Consider the following 23,057-nt stretch of genomic DNA (forward strand, 5'->3'; position numbering starts at 1 on the left):
CATAGCCATTGTTTTTGATAACTGCTGCGCATCTGTGTTGCATCGAGTCAACCAACTTCTGGCACCTGCATTTTTAATGTCACCCCACAAGTTTTCAATGGGGTTAAGGTCGGGGGATTGAGCTGGCCATATTACTTCAATCCTTTTTGTCTGGAACCAAGATGTTCCTTGCTTACTTGTGTGTTTGGGGTTGTTTTCTTATTGAAACACCCATTTCAGGGGCATTTCCTCTTTGGCATACGGCAACATAATCTCTTCAAGTATTTTCATGTATTCAAACTGATCCATGATCCCTGGTATACGAACCCAACACCGTAGTAAGAAAAATATCCCCATACCATGATTTTTGCCCTACCATTCTTCACTGTCTTCACAGTGTACTGTGGCTTGAATTCAGTACCCACAGAATATTACGCTATTTCTCTTTGGGCCAATCAATGTGTTCCTTGGCAAATTTGAACTGATTCTGCACATGCCCTTTTTTCAAGAATGGTGCTTTACGGGGGCTTCTTGCTGATAGCTTAGCTTCGATCAAACGTCTGTTAAAAATCACTTACAGGTGATTGTAGATCGTCTTTGATCTTTCTGGACATTTTTTTTGTTGCCATTTTAAAGCATTTGAGATCATTTTAGCTGAGCTTCTATCATTTTCTGCATTTCTTTATACGTTTTCCCCTCTCCAATCAAGTTTTTAATCAAATGATGTTGACCTCTGAACACTGTTTGGAACGGCCCATTTTACTTAGCAATTCAGAAGGAAATATGTTATAACAATGTGTGAAACATTTGCTTCCCTTCTTCCTTAATAAAGGACAATTAATGACATATGTAGTTTCACAGAATTAATGAATTCTCGAATTAAACTCCGCACTGCTATTATTTTGAACACTCCCCTTTCAATGAATGAGTCAATTACTCAGAACAAGCAGCATGCATGTCATGACAGTTGGGTCAGTTTCTATTTCACTACTACATCTACAAGTAAAATATTTGCCATGCGGAAATATCACTACTACTAATAGCAGTAGTTCATCAAGTTACTGATGTTGTACTGCTATTTTCTTGAACACAACTTTATATAATTACTTTTTATTATTTTAATATTCCACAACTCTCCACTGCAGTTGCACACCGGGGACCAGTGCAGTCCCTGGTCAGCTCATGTAGAGCAGCATAATTGGCTCACTGCTCCAGAGGGAGGGACTTGTTGCAAGTAAGCTATCTTCGCTACTATATGCACCTATAGGGAGCATTAATAAAAGTAGCCTAATGGAGTTAACTATGCTAAATGACATGGTTCTAGTTTGGAGACTCGCTGCCTGACATTTCGGCAGGTTTGATCTCTCTACCTGAAATTCTCTCTCTACTCGGTTTTTCAGCTACATCCCTTTTAAGTTAGCTGGAGGCAGAGTCTGCCATGCGCATTTACTTTTGTTTTCACTTCGTTCTATCTTTTAGCCAAAAAAAACCAGTAATTTACCCCAAAAAAGTGTCTTATTCAAATAGAGATACAGAAACTTCCTAATTTGGGCTTGAGTTTTACCCTGGGCTGGGTTTTTTTCTGTGATGGTGCAGCCCTTATTACTGCAGCGACGTTGTGTGCTTTCTGTGCTTGCCTTGGTTTAGGTTTAGCTCTGTCACTATAAGAACAGCTGGAGGCAAGAGCTTTATTTGGTCTAGGTTTGTTTTGTCACTTTTCTGTTATTCACAAAGCCAATGTATATGGTTAACTATTTGTAGAGCCTGTGTTAACCATTTCCTCACCGGTAGTAGAACGGGAGGTGGAGTCGGCTTTGTGCAGGTTCTTCATTGTCCCTTTTCTTATTTACAAAGCGAGGGTTGCATTTAGCAGAAGACTGAACTCCTTTAGCCACAATTAACACTGTGCTATGGGTAGAGCTATAAGGCAGTCTGAACATGTTTAGGACTGTGTGTCCCACTGAACATCCTACTATAAGAAGTGCTGTGTGTTCTGCTCCAGCCACTCTGTACACAGTTCTGACCTGTGTGTTGTGTGTAGGGCTACATGTCATTTAGAACATCCGACTTAACTCACTGCTGTGTGTAGGATTGTAAACTATGTTCTCGGGAAAGCTCTTCTTCTGTTCACTTGCTTTTTTGACGCTCGTTTCTTCAGCTCATCTGCTCCGATACTCGGACTGAGGCTGAATTCTACACAGCGCACCACCAGGTCTACGGACACACCTAGTTTACCTTGCGGTAACTTAGTGGCCTATAGCGAGTGGAAACTGGTGTACACGGAACGCTACATCAGTTCACCCTTGCAAAGCACAGCAACTAACTTTTTCCACCCGGAAAAAGGACCAACAAACTTTTACACACAGAAAAAGAACCAGCGGACACACTTTTCCAGAACCGAACAGACCAAAGGACACGGGAACATCCCAGCTCTGTGCATCTGCCTAGGACAACAGTTCACATTACCATCGCCGCTCCTACAAGGACACCACGTCTTTTTGATCCAGAAATGTGTTTGGACTCAGTAAGACAACAAACATTCAGGCATAGCCAGTGTTTAGTTTAGTCTAGGCTGATATTGTGAATCTGTGTATCTATATTTGCTGTCTTATTGTTTGAATGTATTCTTTTAGCTGTATATGTACGTGAACTGATTTGCCGTCTTTCGCGCATATATAGAGTAAACTACGCAAGTAGTCTCTTCTCACAGCTAACATTAATACTAACAACACCCACTTTTACCTTTCCTTTGTTCAAGGGACACGCGCACTTTCGTGCGCACACACACACCCTACTCACTTACCCTACTAACCACCCGTTCTAGTTGTGTTTGTACGTTTGTTTAATAAATATATTTTATTAAACCCGGTGTCTGTTTTGGCGTCACATAGACATGAGAGCCGAGTTAAAGCAGTCTTTCAAAGAACTTCCAACCTTCAGGTTATCGGTATGTTTAATCATTGATATTGGTTATTTTGACTATTAATTGAAATACTAAATTTGTGGTTAGACAGAAAATCACAAGAGCTAAGGCAAAGGGAGGAGGAGGCTAGAACTGGGGGAAAGGAATAACAAGGGCAGACTGGAAAAAGACAAACTAGCAACGAGAAACTGAAAAGGACAGCTTTAAATACAACACTGATTGACAGACGAGAAACAGGTGAGAGAAATGACAATGACAAGAAGGAAATGCATATAAGGAGGGGGAGGCAGAGACACTAAGTGGAGAACAGGTGAGATGAATGAATGGGAATTAATGGGAAGACAGACTATGGAAAGCATGGTGAAAGAGGCGAAAACTCTAGGAACGGAAAGCAGAGAAAACACAGATGCTAAAAGGGCACAGACGTGAGAGTCTTCAGTGTATAGGAAAAACAAAGGAATTGATCTTGCTGTTCCAATCATTTTGGAGGGGACTGTATATTTGCTGGGCTAATATACATTATAATATACATGCATTAATATCATATATTAGCATGTTACTGTTTAAATGGTCTATGGACAGCACCAGCACCAGCTCCCCCAGGTGAATTATGTCACATTCAGTCAGTTATGTGCAATCGACTTCACACACTCCAGCCGCCGGGCATGGCAGACCCTGAACAAGCTGACTGGAAGGTCAACAACCCCAGCACAGTGTCTCATCACAGCAAACTCCATTGCGTCGCTTCTGCTGAGTAATGGCCGGTCCCCTAATGCAGATAAGGACTTCACCAGAACAACATCAGCAAGAGTCCGTGAGCTGCTCAGGAACCCAGGATGCGACTTAAACTTATCCACTGACTTTACGGCTCAGGAAATTGAGCAGGCCATCCAATGCCTGAAGACTGGCAAGGCGCCAGGCATAGATGGTATCCATGCGGAGTATATTAAACATCAAGGCAAGAAGGAAACCGATTGGCTTTGCTCCTTCCACTCCGCATGTCTTCACCACTCGAAGCTGCCGAAGATCTGGCGTCGTGCTAAGGTGATCGCACTGCTGAAGCCTAACAAGCCGAGCGACGACCCCAAGGGATACCGGCCCATCTCATTGTTGTGCATCCCATTCAAGCTCCTGGAACGCCTCATTCTGGCTCGCATCACCCCAGTGATCGACCCCCAGCTACCCAAAGAACAAGCAGGGTTTCGAAGTGGCAGGTCAACGACAGACCAGGTAACCCTCTTATGCCAAGACATAGAGGACAGCTTCCAGGCAGGAGAGAAGGCGGGTGTCATCTTTCTGGACCTCACAGCTGCCTACGACACGGTCTGGCTACGTGGGCTACACATGAAGCTTCTGGAAACCATCCCAGATAAGCACATGGTGAGCTTTATAATGGAGACGCTGAGCAACCGCAGCTTCCGGCTACTGACCAGCAACGGCCAGAGCAGCAGGGTGAGAAAGCTCAAGAACGGTGTCCCACAGGGTTCGGTGCTGGCACCTATGCTGTTTAACATCTACATCTATGACCTACCCCTAACAACATCAAGGAAGTATGGTTATGCAGATGACCTGGCCATCCTAACCAGCAAATCATCTTGGCAGGCAGTGGAGGAGGGCCTCTCGGAGGACATGAGCATCCTGTCTTCGTACCTGAAGGACTGGCGCCTCAAGCTCAGTGTGGACAAGACCGTGTCTTCAATGTTCCACCTCAACAACAGGGAAGCAACCCGCGAAATTAACGTCATGGTTGACAGTGCCCGGCTACAGTCCCAAGCCTCCCCTACGTACCTCGGCGTGAAGCTCGACAGAACACTGTCATTCAAACAACACCTGGACAGTGCCAAGGCAAAGACCACCGCCTGCACTGCACTTATACGCCGCTTAGCCGGTACCACATGGGGAGCCACACAGAAGACACTGCGCATCTCCACCGAGGCCCTGGTCTTCACGGCTGCCGAGTACTGCGCCCCAGTCTGGTGCCGCAGCTCCCACGTGAAGAAGCTGGACACTGCCCTCAACGACGCCTTACGGACTGTCTCTGGATGCCTACGAGCCACTCCAACTCACCAACTACCTGTCCTAGCTGGTATCGCCCCAGCAGAGGTCAGACGGGAAGGAGCCATGCTGGCCCTTGCTCAGAAGGCACAGATGAGTGAATCCCACCTCCTCCACAAGACCATCACGGAGAGACCGCAGCGCAAGCGCCTCAAGTCCCGGCGTCCCTTTGCGATACAGGCCCAGGAACTGCTCAGTACAACACCAGCTGACATCAGCAAGGCGTCCTGGGTCACTGCCCCATAAGCAGTGGACAACCCTCAACCGCCTGAGGACAGGCGTGGGACGCTTCGGTGAAGCAATGCAATGGTGGGGCCTCACGGACAGTGCCTACTGTGAATGTGGAGACCCCCTACAGACTGTGGAACACATTATGACCAGCTGCCCGAAACACCGCCCACAACATGGCGACCTAGGCCTGATGAACCTGGATGATGAGACTCTGGACTGGCTTGCTGCAACGGAGCTGAGGATCTGATGACATACGCAAGAAGAAGAAGTAGTTATGTGCAAAGACTACCAGCCACTTTTATGAAAATAATAAATCGGAAGCCACATGCATTATTGCTTTTCTCTATTTATACTCAATTTCTAACCCTTAAGATTTAGTGGGCTGCATTTTAGTGGGTTTGCATGCTGATCTGATTTAAACGTCTGGGAAAAAAACGCTGAAGTAGAGAAGGAAAATAGAAAAACCCATATTAATAGTGCTATCAGTCTGTTAAGTCACTTTCTGTGAATTAGCAAGGGTTCTGTGGCCCTGATTGCCTCCCTTGCCTAATGCAAAGGGAGTGCCTCTGGTGACTTGAACATTAATGGCATGCATATTAAAAAAAGAAAATGGCAGGGGGTATGTAGCCGAATGCACACTTCCCAGGTAATGGCAGTCCCTCTACATGGGGCCAAACCATCATTTCATCACCCCAGAAACATACGCATGGTGAGTAATGGGTCGACAGTTGCAATAAAACTGTTCGTAATGAAGTTACACAGCTACCTGGAGGAATGCAACTAGACTAAGATGCAAAGGGGAAAAGGGTAGATATTACCAAGATGTATCATTTGATTTGAAGATTCCAAATTCTTACATGGGAAGGAGCACAAATGCCTCAAAGCCAGGTGACTCAGAGCCCTTTTACTAGAAAAAGCAAGAGCAAGATTTAGGTTACAGCCCAGAATGAGACCTACAAACACAGAAAGCCCATATATGGCTTCAAGCAAGTCACCATTGTGTAGTACTGCTGTAAGGCTTGTTGGGGGGGGGGGATAAATAACTAAAATGGAAATGCAGTCACTGCTCTGTTTGCATTCACAACATGCAGTCAGTCATTTAATTCAGTGAAAGAATAACTTAAGACTTAAGAATAACTTTTCATTACTGATCACAAGACTAGTTTTTGATTACTGACAGTGCATGCTCCGCATTTTCAATTGTATGGTCAAATGGTACCTTACGCAACATATGCTGAATATTCAGGGCAATACAGCTACATGTTTTTCTTTTAAGAAAATGGATCTAAATAAGTAAACGGAACAAATGCTGTTTTAGACAAAAATAACGTAATGTACTGTGCATGCATCCTCTGCCATCTTAGCTCTTATTTCGCATGACATGACAGTACTGTAGGTCTCAGCAACCAATGACATTCCCAGGTTTTCAGCGTTTTTTTCATGTGCATTCCATCTAAAAGACAGCAAGGACGCTGTTCATTTGTGGCTGTTCATTTGTAAGGAGTAGAAAAAAAAATGGGCTGAGGCAAAACTAAATGAATCTCCAATGACTCTTACCAACATGTTTCGTCAAGCCACAATTTAAAAAACAAAACAAACTACAAAAAAAACCCATTCAATTTGTTGATTGCTAGCAAATGCTTCTATAATTCCTACTTTTCTGTTATATCCATCCGATCTTTACTTTACACTTTGCTGGCCAGTGGAGGATGGGCTCCTCATCTATTGCTGGGGTCCTCCTGAGATTTCTTCCCATTGAGCATTTCCTGACCACAGTTTTTCTCCCCACTGCAGTTTCTTTTTGTTTTTGTGTGTGCTTTGTGTCTTCCCTTTTCTTTTTTGTCCTTCTGTGTATATGTTCAGGTACCTCTCCTCACAAAGATTTTGACTGGTGTATTAGCTTTTTTTATCGCCAATCTCCATTCTCACCACACAAATTCAGAGGGGACCCATCACAGACAAGCAACAAATGGTGCCTTGACCTCCACATAAAATAAAATGATGGATGTGAGAAATTAAAATGTACTTACAGAGCTTTGGGTTATGCAAGACCAGTCCATGAATCCTGAAAACCCAGTATGTTAGATTTTGTGAGACAGGAAAAACAAGCATCATTTGCACTAGATAAGTCAGCCACGAAGACAGACACCATACAGTCGAGAAGCTATATATCTTCAGCAAACCAATGGTTGCAGTATGTGTGCATTTAATTGTCTATGCAATGTACACAGTGAGGACTAAACTGAAGTTACATTTTTTTCAAATGGTTTTGGACTATGTTTCTTCATCATACAAAACACTGATGTTTCGTTTATCAATATCAAAAGTTGATGAGTCTTCCTTTTAGATACTTTTAAGATTCAGAAACCATTGCTGTGTTCAATTTTTATATCATTACATGTCACATATGTCCATATCACCAAAGTCGTGTTACTCTTATGCAGATAATCACCTTGTGTCCCTTGGTGCTGTTATCAAGTTGTAAAACACCAACAAGAAAGCATCATTGACTGAGCTGATAAATGATTGAAAATGCTGGAAGTGGACTACTCTGACAAAGTAGCAGGCAGAATACTACAAATGACATCTTACTGTCTATGAGATTGAGACTCTCCACATACTTGGGCATCTTAAAGAAAAGTCATTATGCAACAGGACTACCTAGGCAGGACTACCTAGCCTCCCACTTTTTAAGGGACCAAAAGTAATGGGACAATTGGCTGCTCAGCTGTTCCATGGCCAGGTGTGTGTTATTCCCTCATTATCTCATTTACAAGGAGCAGATAAAAGGTCTAGAGTTCATTTCAAGTGTGCTATTTGCATTTGGAATCTGTGGCTGTCAACTCTCAATATGAGATCCAAAGAGCTGTCACTATCAGTGAAGCAAGCCATCATTAGGCTGAAAAATCTAAACAAACCCATCAGAGAGATAGCAAAAACATTAGGTGTGGCCAAGTCAACTGTTTGGAACATTCTTAAAAAGAAAGAACGCACCGGTGATGTGACTGCTGACAAAAGCAGCAGGATGAATTCTGAAGTGTTTCGGGCAATATTATCTGCTCATATTCAGCCAAATGCTTCAGAACTCATTGGACGGCGCAAACACCCGAAACATACTGCGAAGGCAACCAAAGAGTTTTTTAAGGTGGAATGTTATGCAATGGCCAAGTCAATCACCTGACTTGAATCCGATTGAACATGCATTTCACTTGCTGAAGACAAAACTGAAGGGAAAATGCCCCAAGAACAAGCAGGAACTGAAGACAGTTGCAGTAGAGGCCTGGCAGAGCATCACCAGGGATGAAACCCAACGTCTGGTGATGTCTATGCGTTCCAGACTTCAGGCTGTAATTGACTGCAAAGGATTTGCAACCAAGTATTAAAAAGTGAAAGTTTGATTTATGATTGTTAGTTTGTCCCATTACTTTTGGTCCCTTAAAACGTGGGAGGCACATATACAAACTGTTGTAATTCCTACACCGTTCACCTGATTTGGATGTAAATCCATTGTGGTGGTGTTTGGAGCCAAAAAGATGAGAATTGTGTCGATGTCCCAATATTTATGGACCTGACTGTATATAATTATTTTTATGCATATGCATGTTTTCTTTTTGCTGATATGACTGAAATAAAATATAATAAAATAAGTCTCCCTGGCTTCTTTGACTTCAATGAAGATGCTATATTAACCTGAGAATGGATTTTTGGGCCCACAGCCTCTTTGCAGTGAGCACGGTTTTGCTCCATAATGGGCTGTGAGCTTTATTAGGGTTTCCCATCAGTTCCACTGTCACCACATGATGAATGCGCAATATTACCAACCTTGTGTGAAGAAGGTCATTTGTGCTGCCTCCTCTTTGTAGTCACAGGAGAATGAACGAGGAAAATATAAAATAACAAGGCATGGTAAGCTCGTATCCCTTTTATTAAAATGGAGTTGGTAGGAGTGCTTGTTAAATCAGAAGGAACAGCAATGTAGCGGTTGTCCATTCAACAACAAGCCGGAGTCCCTATCACTGAGTCTGTTTTTATTTCCATCAAGTCAATAACAAATGTAATATTGCAACATGTTATAAGTTGTTTTGTTGATATCTAGCTTACTGGATCTATCAGCAGAGTATATAGGAGCTCTGATTTGGTTTATGCTGCTGCTACAGACACTTGGCTTGGTCTGGCTACTTTGATAGCCATCTGGATTAGCCCCATGCATAGTCATAGATTTTCATCTTTATTTTTTGACATTTTTTGAATGAAAAGGCATTAAGCGGCACTGCACTGTACAATTACACTGTAAGTTGCACTGGCCCATTTTCGGGCCTGAGTTGGATTCATTTCTTTTTTCACGTGGCAATTTTCAAACAATATGGCCACAGCGTATACCATTTAAAAGCATTGAAATCGCTTTACAATGTCATTGCTTTAGCAATTATTTATTTTGTAATACATGGGGTGGAGTCCACAGGCTGATTTGCTAAACGCTCCTTTTCACGGTGAGGGTCCAGCAAATCAAATCCATTATAGTTTATAATTTGAAATATGGAGATACATTGATATAATGCCCATTGTTCACTTAAATTACCATTTGGCGATATTGTCATGAAATTTGAAAGGGATAGTCTAATGTTTTTTCTGTGGTTCTTTGCTGTGTTTCTAAGCCCACCAGACACAGCCATGAGCACATGTATCCACTCAACTACAAAAAATATTTTCAGTGAGAAAAAAGCTTCCACTGTGTTTCAGCATCTGGAACTTTGTTTAAGTATTATTTTGAGTAATTCCGGCAAACAAACCAAACACACCTTTCAGAGCAGGATTGTGCCTGTAGTCAAGAGGGTTCAAGAGTAGTAACCATTTTATTTTGGGTATGTCATTTTCAAGTTTGTGTTGCTAAATGGGTTCAAGTACAGCAATTCATTTTGAGTTTCTCAATAAATATGTTGATTATTTACAGCAGTGCACGAAAATGTAGGCACCCCTGGTCAAAAAGCCTTTTATAGTTAATATCTAAGTGAACAGAAGTGAACCTGATCTACGAAACATGACAAATTTCTTCACATTCTAAAGCAAGAGTACTTTTTATTTAAATTTTTTTGAGTTTCAAAAATAATTACAAAGTAAAAAGGCCCTGTGCAAAAGTTTGGCAACTCCCTCTCGGGCAACTATAACAGCAGAACACCTCTAGCTCAGAAATATTCTTCGGCCTCCTTGCATGTATGGCATATTTGGGATCTCGTCACAGATTTTCAATAATATTAAAGTCTGGGGACTGTGGTGGCCATTCCAAAACCATCTGACTTTCCTGGAGGTACTTCATGGTTGATTTTGAGACCTTTGAACATTTATATTTGGTGGAATCCATTCTTCCTTCCACTCGCACAAAATTTCCTGTGCGCCCAACTGCCACACAACCCCAAAGCATAAGTATAAAGCACCTCCATTCTTCACAGTTGGTAAGGTGTTCTTCTCTACAAAGGCTTCACCCTTTTTTCTCCAAACATACCTTCTGTGGTGGTGGCCAAAAAGTTCAATTGGAAATGAACCATCTTCATTCTGAAATCCTTGGACAACCAAGTTACTCCAGAATAAAAGGTTCAGCCCTGGAATTGTACACACCTGACTCAATGAAGCCTTAACGAGTAAATCACCTGGGTCTGGGCCTTAGTAATGATCTTTGTAAAAAGTAACAAATAATAATCCAAAAGGATTCCCAAACTTTTGCACAGGGCCCTTGTGGATGTTGTTAACATCAGCTTATCAGTATAAACATTAATTTAACATTCAGGAGACAAATACAAGTTAGCTAGCTGACATTAGCTGATGTTTGCTTCTAAAGCCGGAACAGGGGTGCAACGGTACAATACATTATAAAGTTTGTTTACTTCATGTAGGGATGGCAAAATGGAGTTTTAGAATGTAGACTGCTGTGTGTGCATGTATACTCAACAACACATTTCTCACAGAAAATGTAGTTTATCTTACAAGAAGTGCTAGTGTGTTGTTGGCCTTTACTGGTTCCCATATGAGGTGAGTATGATGTAGCTAGCATAAGCCAAAAACACTAACCCATACAATTTGCTTTTTAACAGTAGGTTACTTGGTCAGTAGAAGGATAAAAACATAAGCATTTGATTATAGTCATTGGCACTGAAAATGTCTGTTGCACCATCCATAAACAGCAAAAGTTTATAGGATCGATTTAAATCTTTAAAAGTTATATAAGAGATGCAGGTGCTAATGAGGTGAAGTGCTGCAGTGGTAGATATACCCTATACCCTCACTGTGTGAAAAGCAAACCCTAAACCACTATGGCTTATGGCCAATCTTGCTACAAATGACTTCACTGCCTGTTACAGGCTGAAATGCAATGCAACTGCCCCTACTGGCCGAACCTCGTAATATTTGAAACACAAATCCACTGTAGCACTCACTCCTATCCATTTCTTCTGAGACATGTTGGATTCACCAACCTTTGACCAAGCTTTTTCCAGTCCATTTTCTGACATTTCGGACACTGTGTTGTGACAGTTTCATTTCCTCTACTTTCAATTGAACTCTAATCGCCAGGCATGTCCTAGAACTGGTTGCTTTAAGGTGTATTTCTTCACTTTGAAGGAAGTTGGCTACTGATAGGCTTCAAATCTTTATGCTAAGCTAACACATTATGCTAACATGGAAATTGAGTCAGTGAATGTACAAAAATGAAAATGAAATTGAACATCTCGTCTAAGTCAGAAAAAAGGTATATTTCCCAAAATGTTGGTGCTTTCCTTTAACCAATTTCCCCCAGAGAGAGTGAGTGGACTTTTTCAAAGAGCATGGTCATGGAGAAAAGACGGTAGTACAAGGGAGTAATGTAATTTTCTTCCCTGCAATAAAGGAAGCAAATAACTAAGGACTCAGTTTTGCAGCAGAAACCAGCTGAGTCATAAAGTTGGGTGTTACTCTGAGGTGGCTGATGAGTGAACGGTGCAGCTACAGCTAACTAGCTATAATTAGCAGCTTCAGCCCTGGAATCAAAAAGGAATAGTGGTTTGGTTCCCTTGTGTCTCCCAACTACGGTTTGGATACAGAAGCAGGGAAAAGTTACACTGTGAAAAGAATGCCAATTTTAGGCTGATTCATGTTGTCCGTGAAGTTCTAAAATTCATAGAAGTTGAATGCTTGTTAAATGTTAACCATTGTTAAAACAGTGGTATGGTAAAATAATTTATAAAATTAGAACTGATAGTTTGATTACTTTCATTATTAAAAAGAATGTAATTGAAATAAGTGCACTCCATTCACAAAGCCTATGGTTAAAAGAAATGTTTAAAATTGAAACTAAAGATTTATCCCAGAAATGTGCATTATTATAACCCGATTTCCACCCGTTTTTTAAAAAATGTCACTTTTTAATCAGATTTTCACCCTTTTTTTTTCAATGAAAAAATTCCTGGACCTTTAAATTAAAAATAAAATGATGAGCCCTAATCATAGTCAGGGGTTGAAAATGAAACTAACTGGGTTTGATCAGATGTAATGATAAAAGCTTTTTGCAAACTTGTTTGACATGATTGTCTTCATGTGCGATATTATGCAATGAATTTATACTTATTGTAATATGTTCATATGCATCAGAGTACATTTTTATTGCGTGACCGCAACTATTTTGTTAGGTCCCACAGGATCCAAATCTTGTTGCAGGGCTCTATTCCCTGTCACCATTCCAGTATTGGGAAATTGGTGATGTCACCCTCTTAGTCTCCAGAGCTGTAGCTAGGCCTTTAATTTTAGCATAGTGGGAGCTGTATGCAGACGTAAAGGTCGCCAGGTCACATCCCCCTGTAAACTGCTGTATATTTTTTTGTTCACTTCAAAAATATAATACACATGGATAGAAACAAGTGTAAGAAGAACATACAAGCCTTATTTGTACACAATTTCCAGATGGGTTCTCTTAACACAATGTTTTCACCCTTGAATGCTTTTCTAGTTCAGGGCAGTCATTTCCCCCCTATAGTGTTGAGTGGAAACATGGTCACATTTACAGATCCTGCCTACTGAAGAAAGGATAATGCAAATCAATTCTACATAATGCACTGGGTCTGTAAATCCAAAACCCATTAATATGAGCGATATTTACCTTGTGGGTTTCATTTTCTGCCTGGGCAAACACCCCTATTAATATTTAACCACAGAGTTTCTGTCATGAGTAGTCTTATCAATTATTCTCCCTGTAAACAGAAGGAACTAAAAGCCTGCACCAGCAGGGAAGTTCGAAATATCCGATGCTTACTTTAAGTCCTCTGAGAGTGATTTGGGAAAAGACTGTTGGTCATCCCTAGCAATCACATTTTTATTGCTGGCTTTGTTTTGCACCACTCTGAGAGAAGCCAAAGGTTACCTTATTTCCTTTATTTATTTATTAAGCCTTTGGGAGAGTGTGACATGACCTTACATTTGAACTTTGTGTGTGTGCGTTAGGGGTGTAACGGTAAACAGAAGTCACGGTTTGGTTCACACCACGGTTTGGACATCATGGTTCGATACCAGTTCGATACCAGTTCGGTACAACAAATGCATAAGGCTACGCTTCTTTTAATTAATTTTGAACAGACAGTAGTGCAAGTTACAGTTTGTTCCACCTAGTGTCATATAGTCCCCCCAAGGTAGTTGTTATAACCAGAAGTGTATTAAGCAGTAAAATGTAAACAGTGAACATACACTCTCGCATAGGTTATATTTTTATGTAGGGCTGATAAACAAAAGGCAATCGGCTACATCTCTTATGTTATAAAATTACAAGATAAATAATCTAGAAGTGCAGGTTCTCTTATTGCTAATTATTCTGAAAGCTAACACAGTAGATACTACAGTGGTGTATCTTTTTTCATAAGTGTAGGCTAGGCTAGATTTTTAACATCCATCCATCATCTTAACCCGCTTATCCTGAACAGGGTCGCAGGGAGGCTGGAGCCTATCCCAGCATACATTGGGCGAAATGCAGGAATACACCCTGGACAGGTTCGCCAGTCCATCGCCGGGCACACACACCATTCACTCACACTCATACTCATGGGCAATTTAGACTCTCCAATCAGCATGGCCTGCATGTCTTTGGACTGTGGGAGGAAACCAGAGTACCCGGAGGAAACCCGCACAAACACAGGGAGAACATGCACATGCGACTGGGATTCAAACCCAGGACCTCCTTGCTGTGAGGCGGCAGTGCTACCCACTGCACCATCCATGTGTTACTTGCCAATTGAGTGAAAATGAGTTGGGATCAAAGATTCGTTTCAAGGACATTTTGGGCCCCACCATTTTTGGGCCCATACAATTAAATAAACAACAAGCCAGAGCACCTTAATTCATAGTATTCCATGATGTCACTCAAAATGAACTGCGGCCATGTTGTACAGATACACAGTGCACCAGCAGACTAACCTCTGTCAAGGCATGCAGACAAAGTATCACGAATGACAACCAAAACCAACCAATACCAACATGAAATATGAAGAAATAATTTTCTTGATTAGATCCCTACGACATGGACAAAACAAAACTTGACAATTGCCATTCCGGTCTACCTAGCATCAGAAACTGTGACATTATTAATTACTTGGTGAACATGATCAGTGCTTATACCTGTAAAGAATAAAGGGAAAATATCACAAATGGAGCTGAGGTGGCTGATCAATCTAACAGTACATTTATTACAGCCACAGAGCTGTTTAGCCTAATGACAGAAAAGACAAGATTACTAGCAGAGTGGCCAGTGTGCTCATTTAATATAAGGATCTCTCTCTGCTTATGTTAATGTAAATTAGCGAACATTAGCGAACATTAACCCGCCAGGTAACCCAAGCTAACTAGCCAGCTAATGTTGCCCTGCTTTACTAACATGACACTAACGTCAACATTAGTTGTCTACAATGGCATTAGTCAATTTGATCTGGCTAGAATCTACCTTGAATGAAGAGCTGAACCTTCTGGCTAGCCATAAGTTCCCCCAGGCTTAAACTCCTTGTATCCTCTCCCTCATTCTCTCTCACCACTGGGATTCTATAAAAACGCAACTGCTTACTCTTGTCACCATCGGATTTGTTATCCATCCATCCATCCATTATCTTATCCCGCTTATCCTGAACAGGGTCACAGGGGGGCTGGAGCCTATCCCAGCATACATTGGGCGAAAGGCAGGAATACACCCTGGACAGGTCGCCAGTCCATCGCAGGGCACACACACCATTCACTCACACACTCATACCTACGGGCAATTTAGACTCTCCAATCAGCCTAACCTGCATGTCTTTGGACTGTGGGAGGAAACCGGAGTACCCGGAGGAAACCCACGCGAACACGGGGAGAACATGCAAACTCCGCACAGAGAGGCCCCGGCTGACGGGGATTCAAACCCAGGACCTCCTTGCTGTGAAGCAGCAGTGCTACCCACTGCACCATCCGTGCCGCCCGGATTTGTTATGACAATGATAAATTGCACACGTTCCCTTGTGTCTCGGAAAGAAAAGGTGAACAAAAAAATGTATAATTTTTTCTATAATGTTTCTAATTATACTCCACATAGTGGCGGGTGGTGTTAATGAGAGGCTAGTCTATCCTACATTACAGTGGTAGCTATCATTAACATTTATAAAAATGTTTTTAAGACTACATTTTGATTGGAGTTTTGGGTAGTCTACAGCAGTGGGGTTGTAGAATTTCACAGTAGCCAAATGAACATGATTGCGGTACCACTGACTCAAAAGTGCAACATTTTCAAGACGATAATCTGTAAAAACTTCAGTGTCAAGTATGTTGCATCAAACTTAGATTCAATGACTACATGATGTAATGCACAACAAAAGGACCATGACAAATCACTAGAGGAAGGAAAATGATAGTGATCCTATATTTACATAGCGTTAAACAACTTGTGATTCAACTAGAAAAGAGCATATTGCACAGCACAACTGATTAATAAGGACACATTGCCTCTTAGCTTTTAGTTAGCTTTACAACATTTTCTGGATCCCATGTAATTGTTAGAGCCAGACTCCCTCCCTCCACTGTCCCATTTTTTGAAGTGTAGGAATAAAACGGCGAAAACTCTGCCCTCCTCCACTGCCCCAGCGCAGTGTACAATGATGTATGTTTCAGGAGAAGTCTGAATCCACAAAATCTGGCACTGTCCAGATCCAGAAAGCAGAGATGGCAGGGAACTTGAATTCCCCCAATTAGGCCATGCAAAAACATTTGCCAAATCTTTGTGTCATTATTATCATGCATATCATCCTTGTGACAGGATGAACGGCGGCGGAGTGGACAGAAGAGGCCAAGTGATTTTCACAAGTGTTATTTTTATATTTTTCCAATTTTGTGCAAATATTTACAGTGTAAAAACATTCTACAATGCAAAATCAAAAACTGACCGAGAATGAAAATAAACAGGCACACCAGGCTATATCTCCTTAGACCCTGTGTGACAACAGCCAATTTTCCTTCATGCTACCTTGTCCACCTCCTTTCTCAAAACTCCCCGTCATGGGGCCTAATACAGCCTAGAAATGGCTGTAGCCCCACCCACTGGACAACACCACTGTCTAACATAAATCAATTATTTTCCTAATCAAATCTCTATAACAAAATAATAATTCAACGAAACAAACACAAAATAAACAAAAGCCCAAAACCATTTCCTTTCCCCCAAATAACTTTTAAACAAGCTCAAACCCCATTCCTCCAAAGAATACCAAAACACCCCTTGCAAAATAGGCAAACCCAACATCACCCCGGGAAACCCCTCTACTTTTACCCCCAGTGGTACAGTCCCTCGGTTTCCCAACCCGGAAGTAAAGTGCGAGGCGAGGTGGTGAGTAAAGTGAATATGGTGATGTAATTGTAAAGTTTAACCAATAAATGAGAATGTTTTTAACAGCCAGTGTGTACAGTTGGGTTTCTTGAAAGTAGATAGTGAATACAGATGAGATATGGAAATAAATGAATTTGGAACGAACGTTTTGAATGGAATATAAATTACAACCTTTGCCGGTAAATGGCTGCAGGTGCGCTATGCGCTGTTTAAGCGTCACGGCGCAGTCTGTGACAATCCTACTCAGATTGTGAAATGTCAGTTTGCTTTTGTGGGTCATATCCGACTAACAAATTAGGCAATTTAAAGCAGGGAAGTGGGTTCATGTATTTGGTTGTAGCCTACATAAAACCAGCATGACTGTTAACAAGCATTTATGTATGAAACCAGAGGACAAATAAACTATTATATAAATAGCTGGAGGTAAATGTTTCCCTCATGATTAAATCAGAGGCGTTCCTGAAGATTACATTAACTTATCTTAGATCAGAAACATGATTGTATTTTAACTACCCCTGAAACTAAATGAAATGAAAAACAGCACAGCATGGGTTTTAAGGGGAATTACACTTTAAATGTTTGAGGCTTATTGCCAGCTTTCTTGAGACAAAAAAGGGACCTCGGCATCAAAATGTCCTAAAACATACACTCCATCAAACATTCTATTTCCCCTCTGTCACTGTAGGTGCCAAATTCAAATTTATTTTATTTTATTTACATATTATTAGCATGTCTTGCATTTTATATATTTTACATGCATGTTGATAATTTCTTCTAGTCTAACTGTTAAAAATGTGCACTATGTACATTGTGGCATACTGCTTGCAGTGGATTCAAGACAATGATATTAACTGCCTAAAGTTAAGAGAAGTCAGATTCAGAATAATTTTATTTGGTAACTGAATAAAATGTGAACAATGGCAAGAAAAATTAGTCATTTTAAAAGATATGATAGGCTACATTTCAATGAAAGCTCAGGCTACAAACATAGGCCTTCTCTGTCAGTCTGTGTATGTCCCTTGATCATTCTGTGACTTCAATACATTAACAGTTGCTATTGTTTAATATCAAATATATGATCAACAATGTGCTACTATTTCACTAGTCAGCTCTGAGTGCAGATGGCTGTGAATTGTTCATTGAAGTGGTGTGGGGAAAGGGGGGAATGTTTACAGTGATACTAAAATCCTTATTAAATTCTTTACAGTTGTTTAGTTGCTAATGTTATTGCTGATTTTAATGTTTACCGATTTTATATGGTAAATGGTTGGCATTTATATAGCGCCTTTATCCAAAGCGCTGTATAATTGATGCTTCTCATTCACCCATTCATACACAGGGGGTTAGGTGTCTTGCTCAGGGACACTTCGACACAGCCCGGGATGGGGATCGAACCGGCAACCCTCCGACTGCCAGACGACTGCTCTTACTGCCTGAGCCATGTTGCTGCTGTGACGTTTACGTGTACGGGCCATTATGTATTTGATCAGTAAGTGTCTTAAACTACCTCTGTTCTTTTTAAATGGTCAAAAATTCTAATTATATTAGTCATTAGTAGCTCAATTTATTATGCCAAAATTAGCAGAGTTTATTCAGAACGCTAGTGGAATATTGTGAAATGCAGATTTTGAAATGGTTTACTTTCTGATAACACAAGATATCATTGGTCAGGGCAACCACTGTTTATATAGATATGATTTAATTCCCTTACAGTAAAAAAAGTTTTAAGTGAGAGATAATGTCATAACCCAAAAAATATGTTTTAAAAAAGAGATAATGATTGGCAAAATGCACCGAGAACATTATCTTGACCTATGCACTGACAAGGCTTCCAACACACAATGCATTAATACCTGCTATGGGCACTGTAACTATGGTGGTCTACTTCAAGTACCACTGGGCAGGCTGCTTCAATTAAGTATTCTCTTTGAATCAACAACCAAATAAATTATTTTCAGAGGAACGCAGGAGAAATAAAACGCATAGAAATATCAATGTTACATGATTCTGTTTATACTTAACTATATGCCATTTATTTAATGTCAATGGCAGATGTAAATATAGCACATTCTGTAATGAATAACGTCCTTGGCAATTTCTCAATAATTAAGATGTCCTAAGGATTTTACTATATTCTGGAGTGGGAAAAAATAACAAAAAATAACACTGCACAACACAGTTGTGGATGTAAGACATGGGATATGGTAAAGTGGGATAATATGGCCAAGGATAAGAGGAGATCTGGCAGGGCCAGGATAAGCGATGAACATGCAAAGGCCAACTTCCCTTTGTTATTTACAAACTTGGCAGCGAAACCACTTTATTCAATCTCCTGTTTTACTCCTGAGATTAGTTATAGGAGAATAGAGGCTGAAGAGTAAAGGTATAGTGGAGAAGTAGACTGGAAAGCATTGCTGTAAGGCCTTACAATTGAATATGTAAGATGTACACTACTGGCTTGACCAGAGTGACTGTGGCCCTTTGATCATTTCAGTGATCCTCAACCACTTCAGCCATGGTCAGATGATTTCAAGTCAATCTGTATGCAGAAGTACACACACAACCTAGATGTTAACATCTATGTTGCATACACCTGCTCATCTGTTGTGATCCTGCAGAGAATATGTGATATTAATTCCAATATCTAGGCAAATACACTCACTGAGCACTTCATTCGGTAGACCTGTACACCAGCTTGTTAATGCAAATATTTAATCAGGAAATCATGTGGCAGCAGCTAAATGCATAAAAGCATGCAGACATGTTCAACTGTTTTTCAGACCAAAATGGGAAAGAAATGGAATGATCGTTGGTGCTAGACAGGGTGGTTTGAATAACTCAAACTGCTGATCTTCTGGGATTTTCATGCACAACAGACTCTAGTGTTTACAGAGAATGGAAAAACAAAAAACATCCAGTGAGCAGCAGTTCTGCGTGCAAAAATGAGAGAGGTCAGTGGAGTAAGGCCAAACTGGTCAAAGCTGACAGGAAAGTGACAGTAACACAAATAACGTTACAACAGTGGTATGCAGAAGAGCATCTCTGAACACACAACGTGTCAAACCTCTTCAGTGGATAGGCTACAGCAGCAGAAGACCAATAGGTCTAAAAAAAATCAAATACCTAATAAAGTGCTCACTGATTGTATATCTTGTATTCTTCTATGTACTAGTTTCCATTCATTTATATTTACAGAAATGCAGTTTCTAGTTTGCATTATTTTCAGTATTAACAATCAACCATTAAAAACATAAAACAAAACTCGCCCTTGTTAGTGGCTGAGCTTGTCAGTCATTTATACTTTAAGAAGAACCATTTTAAAATAGATGTACATCTCAATGGGACTATTTTCTGATAAAATAATAACAATAATAACAATAATAATAATAAATAAATAAATACATAAAGAGCACACTGCACTGCATTCAGGCATGCAATGCTATACAATAAACACTGTACCTGCCCCCAGACTGGTACAGAAAAAGTGAATGGCTTTCCCCTGCAAAACAGTCTTAAAATAATGAATCTGAAAATGGACTAGTGGTTTTGATGACATATAAAGTAAAATGAGGTCCAGAGTCCATGAGCACCTTGGACATAAAAAGCTGACATTTCGCACAAGGATCTGTGTGCCAAGGATTCTTAATCAAGGCCTCCCCATCACATCCATTTCAGGTTATTAAATTCTGGCCGGCAAAAAAAGGAGCCTAGTTTGGCCATTGATTGGGAGCAGAGACTTATGAGGTAATAGGTCTCACCAGCACAAGCTGCAGTGCAGTGCATCTGTATGATGGCTTCGATCAAGGTCATAGCCATGTTTCAAGAAAGGACAAAATTGCACTGTTCAAGCTTTCAAGTCTATTTAGTTTAGTATCTGCATTTCATTTTTTAAATATTGCTTTATCATAGTGTTCATTTCATGAAATAATTTCATTTTGTGCACTACCATTGCTAAACATACTTGGTGCTTTGAATAAGAAAGCACACACAAACATGCATGCATTCGCACGCACGCACCATATGTGACTCAATGCGGTAAAGGGGGTATCATCGTGCAGCTCTCAACTTTACAGGATGCTTAATTTCAGTCAGAAATGAGATAAGCACAGATCTGGAATCTTCAAATACTCTTCAAATACCTATGATTCAGCTAAAATCCACTACTTGTCACAATGTGCAAATATGTAGTCAAGTCAAGTCTGCTCACTTTTCCTGCCGGTCCACCACATTGTTATGCAGGTGGAACAGCTGTAGCTATCCAAATGAAGTGGTGATGAAACTTTTCCAAAATATTTGCTTGCAATATTTGCAAACCGTGTTTTTAAAAATAAAATAAAATGACTCAGTAAAGAAATTATAGTTTGTGCCATTTTGTGTAGACTGTGAAGGTGTATGTGGTAGGGGTGTGAACGGTTAAATGTTTAAATGGTTAACCGAAACTGATTTGTAAACGGTTACAAAAAATAGCTGATTTTTTATGAAGCTGAAATGGTAAGCTCAGTTGAAAATAAATGCACGTTCACCACCTGGCCTATTATTGCAGTTTACATTCTAAACTAGCAATTGACAAGCTACAGTCATTTGTTACATTTCAGGGGGTATAAAATGCAAACACCACAGGGAATTGAATGCTACAGTATTAGAGTTATCAAAGAATTTCTGTAGGTGTTGGTTGACTTATGGCTCATTGCAACGTTCTTAGGTTTCACAGAAGATCCGTGTTTAATTGATTACATTTATTTATTTTTTCTCAGCAATCTACACACAATGACAAATCATTTAAAAACATTTAATCTCATGTTACAACAATTTTATCAAGTCATCTAATTTTTTTCTGGAAACCATAGGAGCCAAAATTTGAATATTACAAATAAAAAAACACCTAACGTTACTATAGTGTAGGCTATGATATTAGGTGTATAAGGTTGATGTAATTCACAGTTCAAATAAAACAAAGCATTAAAATTAAACATTTTACAACGTAGCTAAATATTTTTTTGAATCTGATGAAAAATTTTCCACCCTTTGGATACTCTTTATCGGTGTCTGGCACCCATGGCCAGTCCACTTTGCTGAGGAGCGCTAATGATGTGCACAAAACCTTGATGGAAAAGGAAACAGGCACATGAGAATGATAGCCGATTTACTGATTGCCTACATGGATGCGCTTGCGACATGCGGTTGAGGCTTGCAATTGCGATTTCTTCCTGAAATGCTCCAATGCCAGAGAAATCTGTTGCATCTTGCAGATCTTAGCTTGCACGTTGCAACTTTCATGAAACAAGCCTCAGTATTGCAACACACCTGAAGACACAGGTGGCGAATGTACTATTCTCCGAAATATTGTGCGCAATGAAACTCAGATTTTTGGATCGTTTGCTTACCCGTAGAACTCATTTGGATGGATTTTAGCGATGTTTCTCATGAAGTCAGATTCTGGAAAGATGTATGAAAATGAAAAACCCTCCAAATATGATCCAAGGTAATTATTTTGTCTCTGTTTTGCATCATATCTATTTCAAAGTGGGTCTGTAAAAAAATATATATATCCGGAAGACGTGGTAGCCTACGTTCCCGAGTAAAAAACTCACCCGCTGCCAATGCCAGAAGAGTTAACTCACTTAACTCTTGGAGTAAATCTTGAAAACATATTTTTACATCTTTCGGGAGCTGTCTTGAAATTGTGCATGAAGTACGTTTGTCGGGAAACTCACCCCTGCTTATTCAGGCTAGAGCCTATTTTTTTGGTTTTTGCTGAATAATATTATGACGCATCGCCAAGTGTAAGGGAGAGGAAAATAACTTACCTGCATGAGTATAACAGTCAGCCATATCCAGGAAGAAGACATAAAAAGAGAAAAAGACAAAATATAATTAATTCAAAATAATTGGTGCCCCACTTTCATTTTCATCAAGTTCCGGTTGCAGCTCAGTGGCTTGTGGTTGCACTGTTTGTTATGATGTAGAGGCTGTGTACTGGGATGTGCTGTGTATACATATAAATGTGAACGATAAGCT

At 40.4% G+C, this 23,057-nt stretch overlaps 1 protein-coding gene and 1 long non-coding RNA gene across 2 annotated transcripts in view; one reads left to right on the forward strand and one right to left on the reverse strand.

Annotated features, from left to right (window-relative positions):
- Positions 1-23,057, reverse strand: part of tmem132e (transmembrane protein 132E) — a 583,657-nt gene that overhangs the window by 239,548 nt on the left and 321,052 nt on the right. The gene's annotated exons all lie outside the window — the stretch shown is intronic.
- LOC133132369 (uncharacterized) overlaps positions 17,014-23,057 on the forward strand; it is a 30,565-nt gene continuing 24,521 nt past the window's right edge. The window contains exons 1-2 of the long non-coding RNA XR_009709124.1: positions 17,014-17,039; positions 18,379-18,528. This is a non-coding gene — a long non-coding RNA (uncharacterized LOC133132369). The remainder of the gene's footprint in view (positions 17,040-18,378; positions 18,529-23,057) is intronic.

Source organism: Conger conger, chromosome 7 (genome assembly GCF_963514075.1).
Source record: "Conger conger chromosome 7, fConCon1.1, whole genome shotgun sequence".
Lineage (NCBI taxonomy): Eukaryota > Metazoa > Chordata > Actinopteri > Anguilliformes > Congridae > Conger > Conger conger.